The sequence below is a fragment of the Ctenopharyngodon idella genome, chromosome 5 (genome assembly GCF_019924925.1).
Source record: "Ctenopharyngodon idella isolate HZGC_01 chromosome 5, HZGC01, whole genome shotgun sequence".
Taxonomy (NCBI): Eukaryota; Metazoa; Chordata; class Actinopteri; order Cypriniformes; family Xenocyprididae; genus Ctenopharyngodon; species Ctenopharyngodon idella.
The window spans coordinates 13,233,522-13,243,434 of record NC_067224.1 but is presented as its reverse complement, the minus strand read 5'-3'; positions in this window follow the sequence as shown (position 1 = coordinate 13,243,434).

Below are 9,913 nucleotides of genomic sequence, written 5' to 3'. Positions count from 1 at the left end.
TTGTCAAGCAGCTAAGTAATACAGAATTTTCTCCATCATACAATACGTTTTAAAATTAATTTCATGCTGTTTATCAACACAAGCCACCCAGCATTTACTAATATGATATTCTAAAATTGATCTAGCTTACTGCAGTGTGCAACAAGTGTCTCACAGCAGCCGCCGAGCGAACGCACAGAGTAACGTTATAACATAATTTTCAACACAGTCAAATGTATCTAATATGATAAACAGTGCTGTGTTACCTCATACACTTGACCGGAAGAAGCTGAAGTGGTGACTGAGGCATAATAAAAGTTCCACTGCACGCGAGGTGTGTGTCGTGTTCGTCGTTCAGCTCCCACAGCACTCGGCCCTGCGCTGCTTCATATACGTTAATAATCTAATCTAATCTTAATAGTCCTGCCCCGATTCTTTTCTACCGGCTGTGAGGTGAAGACGACATCTCCCAAGATTCCACACGTAAACTCAGCGTCATCAAGCTACACATTTGTTTTGAATAGGCAACCTCTAGTGGTGAAAATCTACATATTGCAGCTTTAAACAACTCCAAAAACAGCAATATCATTTTCACTTATTACTAACCAGATTGACTTTATTTCTGTCAGACGTCTACAACAGTTCTTGTTGAGAACTAACAGGTTTAGATGTTGATTTTTTTTTAATGTTTTGTTTGAAGTCACCATCATGGTGATCAGTGTGTGCTTTAGTTGGGCTCCTGGCCCTTGACTTTTGTTAAGTTACTTTTTTTTTCAGCAATTGCAGGTGTTTTCAAAAAACATTTCTGCATTGATAAAGCAGACCAACATGGCTGCTTTAATGGTCAAATGACTGCATCTGCTGAGATCTTGAGAGATTTAATGTTTTTTATGTTCAGTTCATCTAAGGCTGTGGCTGAAGAAAGTTGTGGTTTGTGTTGTGTTGTCTTATTTCTTTTTCTTTCAGTGCTTGTTCACAGCAGGTATTTGAATGATTGAAAGAATATTTCAGGAACATCATACTAACCTTTAAATAACATTCTATTAACATTAACGAAACTGGACAGTTTTATGTTCTTGGAATGTTACAAATCAACATTCCTAGTTAATTGTTAATCAAGTTGAAAGAATGTTTGAGGAACATCATACATTTTAAAACATGTTCCTTTAACGTCAAGAAAATTTGCAATTTTTTAAGTTCCCAGAACCTGCACTGAATATTTGGAGAACGTTCTTAAAGCAAAAATCTGTTAGCTGTTAAGGAACCCCATGGTCGATAGAGGTACATTTACGCCATGTCGTAATTACCGTAACAATTCTGAACTGTAAAAAGCCTTCACATGCTTTTAGAACTTGTAATTACAACGTGTAAACTTGTAATTTTCTGAGAGCTACGACTATAAAATCGAGTATAAAATCTAGTGCTGTACTTTAAGCCTGCCTATAATCACATGCATATAGTACCATATAAACTTTAATTTCAGGTAGCTGAAGTTAAATAAAAACTATGTTTTTATTGTTTATCACAAAAAATTACTTATGGATCAAACAGAAATCGCTAGATTTATATCGGTATTATATCGGTATTATATTTTTACTGAAAGATTAAAAAAAATACTAGACCAGGGGGCCGGGGCCCATTACGGGGACTTAGCAAAGTTCTAAGGGGGCCTCAAGATGACTTTAAAACAAAACAAAACAAGCATTAAAATAAGATAAAACAACTAAAAATCAAGATATTTCTTATTTTAATTCACCCTTTTAACAACTTGGGTTCCCACCACAGTCTGGAAAAACCTGGATATATGAGAACACCCAAGTATAAAGTAAAGTAAAAATATGCATTTTAAAATCCTTACCTTTAATTTATATCCAGGAAATCACAAACAGTTGGAGAAGTCATGGGGTTTTTGAATTTTGTTTTGGACACTGGGGGGCCTTGGAGTTAAAATGGTTGAGAACCACAGCAGTATAGATGGATATGTGTAAATACAGGGTTATATGGTATTGATGTTAACCTTCTAGATTACAACAACACTGAAATAAACATTTCAGAACTAAACCACTTCAGAAAGTACTGCGTAGCTTGTCTTGAACATGTAGCTGTGCTGTGTTGTCTGTGTAGGTGGACTCTCAGGTCCATGAGTCCGTTAGTCTCCATTTGTTATGCAGGCAGCAGTCGATGGATTGTTGAGAAACTTCCGCAGTGTAAACTAGTGATATATATAGGACATGTGTTGTGTGAAGGTGAGGTTGGATAGAGAACAGCACCCTGAGCTGTTCACTACCATCTCTGACACACAGCTTCACAAACTGTTGCCTGTCAGTATAAGACAGTCCATGACGCAGGAGACTCTAGGGGAGCCCACCTGCATCGAATTGTGCTTGTTAGCATCGGGCTAAAAGCACTGGAGGATTGGAAGAACACAATTCTATTTGTGGATATATATACTTTTCATCTAATATCATTCTAATAATAGATACCAAATTTATCCTAAGATAAATGTGCTCTCACAACAGGCTCTTATATCAGTGTCTATACAGCAAATAGTTTGTTTTCCACTGCAAATACTTGAACCAGGCTTATAAATGAATGCATAAATAGACTCCCTGCTTAGGCAAAATGAAGCTCTTGAGAGGTTTTGAGACAAGCTTGGGGAGATGTCCCACTTTTCAGTCTCTTTCTACTTTTGATTTTGAGATCAGTGAAAATACACAATGTGTTTTTGTTTCTTTCTGTTCTTTACAAAGAGTTTTTTTTTTTTTTTTTTTTTTTTTTTTTTTAATCAAAATAAAACCATATGTTAACACACAAAAAAAGCTGAAGTCTTCAAACATGTTTGTGTGAAAGGGAAAGTAGAATTAGGGGGCAAATGAATGCTTTGAGTTACATAATGTTGGACTTGTAAATGAATCATAGCTCAGTGTAACACAGAGGAACACTCATTATTTTTCAGATTGGACATTGATTGATGCCTCTAGAGGAGTGAAATTCAACATCAGCCACTTTCATTTACAGAAATTCAGGTCATGCTGCTTTCGCACACATCAATTTTCTATATCGTTTCACCCTGCCATGCTCTTCATTTAACATTTCAGTGAAGAGATCTTGGTTTGCACAAGTGCAGTATTCTATAATTGAAGTTTTTCCTTAGTTGCCTTGTTACTTGTCATTTTGCAGATTCTTTATTAACATGTCAAAGACAGCCCGACTGAACAACCTGTGGTCAAGTGTCTCGCTGATGATACAGTATGGGTGAAGGATTTTTAGTAAGTCTTCAAATAATGGGATGAATTGAATAAAATAGAGCAGTTTGTCTGCCATAACAATAACCGAACTGGTATCCAAAGAGATCGTTCAAAAATAGAAGTGTGAATTAAAATCATGCTGTGACATGCATCAAAAGGAGATCTTATTAACTCGCTTATGCTAATCAACAGCATTCAGTCTTCAGCTGCAGTGTTCAGTGGCACCATAGAGAAAGATTAAAACACTTTTTTGACTCTCATTAGAGGACAAACCCTCTCTGAAACTATTTCAATGGGAAGCTAAGGACTAACCTTTGATGTAGGATCTAAAACACAAAGGATAGGAGAGAATATGTCTCATTTTTGTGGTGGTATCTTTGATGCGAATGTGCACGTTTTTCATTGTTATACTTGATTGTATAAGGCCAGAAGTGGCTGTGATAGCTTGGTGATGCATCTGGATTTATGTTTCCAAATAAACATTCAGAGGGTTAAAACTCAGTGTTTATAATCTGCGTTACGAAGCAGATACTTTGACAACCAAGACAATGTGATGTCTTTGGTGTAAAGCAGACTTGACGTGAACCAATAAATTCTTTGGTTCCAAAGATATCTTTGGATCCATTGTATGCTCTAAAAATCCCACTATCAATAACAGAACACAGTGACTAGCTATTCTGCTTGTAGTGTTGTGACAGAGAGCTTGTATTATTTTCTCATGCTTCCATCTAAAGTTTTTTTTTTTTCTCGAAGGAGTTGAAGAACTGAATTGTTTGGAAGCTTGTTTCCGCCATGAAATAAAAAATAAAAGTCATCGTGACTTTTCATCTCATAATTCTGACATTTTTTCCCTCGCAATTGCGAGATATAAACTCACAATTGCGAGTTATAAAGTCAGAATTGCGTGATATAAATTGTGAGATATAAACTCGCGATTCTGACTTTATATCACGCAATTTTAACTTTATAACTTGCAATTTTGAGTTTATCTCTCGCAATTCTGAGAAAAAAGTCAGAATTGTGAGATAAAAAGTCGTAATTACCTTTTTTATTTTGTTTATTTAGTGGTGGAAACAAGCTTCCATAGAATTGTTTCTAAATCTTTGTGATAAATTGTTTTCATGACACATTATATTATACAAACTATATTATCCAAGTATGATGTGCAGACTTTTAAAATACTCAGTTTTAATTCTCCGTTTTTATTCACATTTTAATCTCATTTTGATATAATTTGATCTTCTTAAAAAGATAAGTTACCACAAAATGAAAATGAAAATGATTTTTTTCTTTGGTGGAACACAAAAAGAAGATATTCTTTTTTTTGTTGTTTTGTTTTGTTTTGTTTGTCCATAATATTAAAAGTCAGTTGTGTTCAATGTTGTTGATACCCTCATGTTGTTCCTCGTGTCATTCCAAGACTTCTGTGGACCATGAAAGTTGATATTGTGAAGAAACCATGTCTTTCAAGATTGGAGATTGCAACTTTTGATTCCTCTATAACTAAGTTCTTATTGAGTTTACATTTCTTGTTCTTAGTAAAAAGGCTCATAGCAATCAGGGGAACAGATAGCATCTTTGTTCAGACGAAGAGTTCACACTTCAGAAGAAGTGATATGGTTATATTTAAGAATGACTAACAGGCCTCTGAAATATTTATAAGGTCCTTCCACACTGACTGCTCATTCACAGTATCTCCAATTTTAATTGCAAATCAAAATTAGTCATCGTAACCATTCCGTTAACTCAACACGTACACGTAGTTCCAAAAGCTCTGTGACTTGAGTCATAGGCTGTCATGTTTGCTGCCAAGAAGAGGAGGATGGCATTCCAGATCTGACTGTGGGGACCATCTGCCACTCTCTAATCCAGTAACCAAACAAGAACCTCACTCTGGTTCCTTTCCTTACCCACAGTGCACTGCTGCTGAGGACATGAAGGCACTGGCAACTTACTAAAGAGCAGATTAATGCAACTTGTCCCAGTGGACGAGGTGTTGGTTAGGTTGAGAGCTTGACTTTTTGAATTAGCCTTATAACATTAGTTGGCTTATAAACCTTACTATTGTTTTAAGGTGCGTATGAATGATTTTGACATTGCTAAATGTAAAGAACCAGAATAGCAATTTTGGGAGCACATCAAAGACATAAGCTGTGTCCAAATATGTCTACTTCCATACTATATAGTAGGCGAAAAACAGTATGTGAGCCGAGTAGTAAGTCTGAATTCATAAAACAGTAGGTGAAAACCTAGATGGATTCTGAAGTGCGCATTCAATGGACACTTTGTGGATCTGTGAATAGAGGTGAAGTGACGCAACTGATGCTGTAGGTCACATGATAATGACAATATGCCTGATGTAGTACGCCCAAATTTCATTCATAGTACAGACATTCATACTATACAGAACATACTTTTTTAATGGTTGGGAAGTAAATTTCAAACCAAATGTCGTACCTACTATATAGTATGCGATTTTGGATGCAGCAATAGACACTATTATTACATTTATTTTGAGGGGGCAATAATGCCAGTTAGCTAAAACATGACAAAAGAATAAGATGTATGGAATCTTATTTTTGCCTCAGAGTAAAATAAACAAGGTCATTGTGAGCTATAAAGTCACAAATGTGAAATATAAAGTCATAATGTGAGGTATGACTTTACATTTTTTACTCTGGGCCTGAAACGGGTTTCTATAAAGATGTGATAGTTAAGTGAAACAGTTTTTATTTAGAAACCATGGGACCAATGTTCATATCTTTAGTAAACCAACAATAACTGCAGCTTTGACATTTATTTCCACAGGAAAAACATGAGGGTGGGGTAGATGATTTTCAGTTTAACACTGTCAAGCCTTGCATAAGAAATAATGAAAATAATAATTAATAATAAAAACTTTTTTTAATCTAAAATAAATAAAATAAAATAATCTAAAAAAAAACATGCATTCATATTTTTGATGCTTGCATCTGTTCTATTTGATACATTAGGCTTTTATGGCTCATATAGCATGATATATATATATATATATAAAACATAAAAAATGTATGCATATTATTTGACACTCTACAGCTTGCAGTATTATATCTTAGTAATGATGTCTAATAGTACTTACGTCTCACTAATATTGTGTCTTAGTAAAAATGCTTTTAATGCTCCATACTCATGTTTTAACATGATTTTTCTAATAATGATGTTTGAATAATCAAGTAATCCTAAGTTGCTTCAGTCCAGTCTTCAGTCCATCTTGACATATTACTGAAATGTATTCTTATGTTTACTTATAAAAAACATCAATAAAGATTTCACAGCACAAAGACACTTGTACCACAACCTGATTTTACAATTATACTAAAAGACCCTTTACTTGCTAAAAAAGTATAACCTATAAATTAGATGACAGAAGGCATAGTAGATTGCATACAACAGGTTTGTCAGCAAAGTTTTGATCATGTTGATAATTTAGAAGCCTTAGAAATGTTTGTATGAACTATGATACCATAGGCTTTATAGGGCTCAAGCAAATGATCTGCAGAAAGTACGATTCAATTGGACTATAAGCACATTTGTCAATCAGTGATTTTATTTTCTCTAATCTTCTAAATGTGACTTTAAAGGGTTAGTTCACCCAAAAGTGAAAATTCTGTCATTAAGTACTCACCCTCATGTCTGTAATGATGGGTCGGCAGAGCGGGGATCCATTTGCAAGCTTTATTAAGAACAGTATTTACACAGGTAGACAGGGGCAGAGGCAGGAACATAAACAAGGACAGGCAATGGTCGAGGCAGGCGGCAGACAAACAGAATCAGGGTACAGGCAAGGATCAGGGCAGGCAGCAAACAATCACAGTCCAGGAAACAGGCAAAGATCAGGGCAGGCAGCAGAGAATCACAAAGAATAAACAATCCAACCGGAAACCAGGAAACAGTCCACAAGAAAACGCTTAGAAATGATCACAACAGCAAATCAAGACTTCGCAATGAGGTGGTGTGTGTGTGAGTCCTTTATAGTCCAGGTAGTGTGCTAAGCTGTATGTGGCAGCTGGTGATTGGTGTGGAGTGTGCATGTGATTGGCAAGGAGGATTATGGGAAATGGAGTCCAGGAACTGACAGGAACAGACAGTGATCGTGACAATGTCATTCCAAACCCGTAAGACCTTCGTTCATCTTCGGAACACAAATTAAGATATTTTTGATGAAATCTGAGAGGTATATGACTCCTTCGTAGACAGCAATTTAACCACCGCTTTCAAGGTCCAGAAAGATAGTAAAGACATCATTAAATAGTCTACGTGACTGCAGTGGTTCAACCTTAATGTTATGAAGCGATGAGAATACTTTTTGTGCACAAAAACAAAACAAAACTAACGACTATATTCAACAATTTCTTCTCTCTTCCTTGTTTACCTTCAGATGTAGGACCTGGAAGCGCTGAACATAAACAGCGTAGGAGAATGACACAGAAGAGAAGATATTGTTGAATAAAGTCGTTATTTTTGTTTTGTTTTTGAACACAAAAAGTATTCTCGTCACTTCATAAAAGTTGACTACCACTGTAGTCACATGGACTATTTTAACGATGTCTTTAGTACTTTTCTGGAACTTGAAAGTGGTGGTTAAATTGCTGTCTATGGAGGAGTCAGAGAGCTCTCAGATTTCATTAAAAATATCTTAATTTGTATTCCGAAGATGAACGAAGGTCTTACGGGTTTGGACCGACGTTAGGGTGAGTAATTAATGACAGAATTTTCATTTTTGGGTGAACTAACCCTTTAAGGCAAGAAAATATTATGATCATTAACAGCATGATTTTCTGTGAAGCTGCTTTGAAACATTGCAAAAAGCGCTATACAATTAAAATTGCCATTTAAATTTCTGCTACAGCATTTTAGACAAACACTTTTCCCTACAATAACTGCTTTTTTTTTTTTTTTTGCATTGAAAAAAGTTATCTTTTAAACTATGTCTGACTATTGACCCATCTGTAGAGTATGCTTCAGACTTTATCGTTTTCCACAGGCGGTTGATAGATTGTGTTTAATCTCAGGTAATGACTCTGTACTGACAGTACTGTAGGTTGTGAACAAGCCTGTCAGTTGTACATCTAAGAAACAGCTCACTGGAGCGCAGTATGCCTTGAAGCTAACCACAGCAGTCAGCCAGCGCAAGTACAGACCCCCCATCATTTTACATGAGTTAAAAGGAGAAACGCTGAGAGAAATAAAAAGGAGACAGAGGAAAACAGCAATAATGTGTCAGACTTTATGGACTCAAACATGGATTGAAGAGGGGTTAAGGCATAAACAAAGCACATTCACAAAATTACATTTAGCTTTGATTTGACAGCAGAGACTTTGTGTTGTAGTTACGACTGATAATAAAACACTCCATAAGTGAGTATGACATGCCCCAGTAGTCCTGTTATTAAAGGCCTGGGAGCTATCAACACTTTAAAAGAGGGAAATAAGAGTTTCAAGAGGAGCAACCAGTGTTTTCTTTTTGTCTTAACACAAACTGTACAAAATTAAACATCAGCAACAACCTAACCAGCAAATTGCATTGTTTTAAACAGTATATCATTTTTATATTGTGCATAGTCTGAGGTGCCTTGCGACGCAGTCAATTATCTTTTGTTTTTGAGTTCTGAGTAGAAAGGTCACTGGCAGAATTGTGTTGTGTGAATAGATTGGGAGGGGTGAAGGATGAGAAGCTTTCACATACAATCCTTTCACGAATCAAGTGTAAACAACAAGTCTAGGTCAATACTCCCATTTCTCCTGAATACTTCAATTCTCTTGTTGCTCGGTAAAAGCATTAAAAGCGGTAAGAATAGCCTTAGACAGGTTGTTTGGATCCGGGTGGCTGTCAGAGTGGTGTGGGTCAAACAGCCAGAGCTTTGGATATAATTGGCAAAGCTTTCATGCCAAGCCAGATCCTCAAAAAAGAGAAAGAAACTTTTCTTTTTAGGGTACCTTACTTGGTCTTTTTCTGGTTTTCAGTATACACTGATGAGCCCAAACGTTAAGATCAGTCACAGGTGAAGTGAATATAATTGATCATCTCCTAACAAGGCCATAAAATTAAGGTCTAGATGGTAAGCAAAAATAAAATAAAATAAAATAAAATAAAATAAAATAAAATAAAATAAAATAAAATAAAATAAAATAAAATAAAATAAAATAAAATAAAATAAAATAAAATAAAATAAAATAAAATAAAATAAAATAAAATAAAATAAAATAAAATAAAAATAAAAATAAAAAATAAAAATAAAAAGTGATGTGACGTGCCAAGTATGGTGTCCCATCCTTGGAATTTGTGCTCTGAATTTCACCCATCCAAGTGCACACACACAGCAGTGAGTAGTGAACACACACACCATGAGCACACACTTGGAGCAGTGGGCAGCCATTTTTTTTTTTGAGACTCAAACCCACGACCTTCAGGTTACAAGTCCGACTCTCTAACCATTAGGCCATAACTGCATTTCTCGTAATCAGCATGTTTGATGGAGAAATGGGCAGGACTAAATACCTGAGTGACTTTGACAAGCGGCAAATTGTTATGGCAAGGCGACTGGGTCGGTGTATCTCTGAAATGGCAGGGCTTGTGGGTTGCTCCCGGCCAGCAATGGTGAGAATTTACCAACAGCGGCTCGAAGAGGGACAAACCACAAATCGGC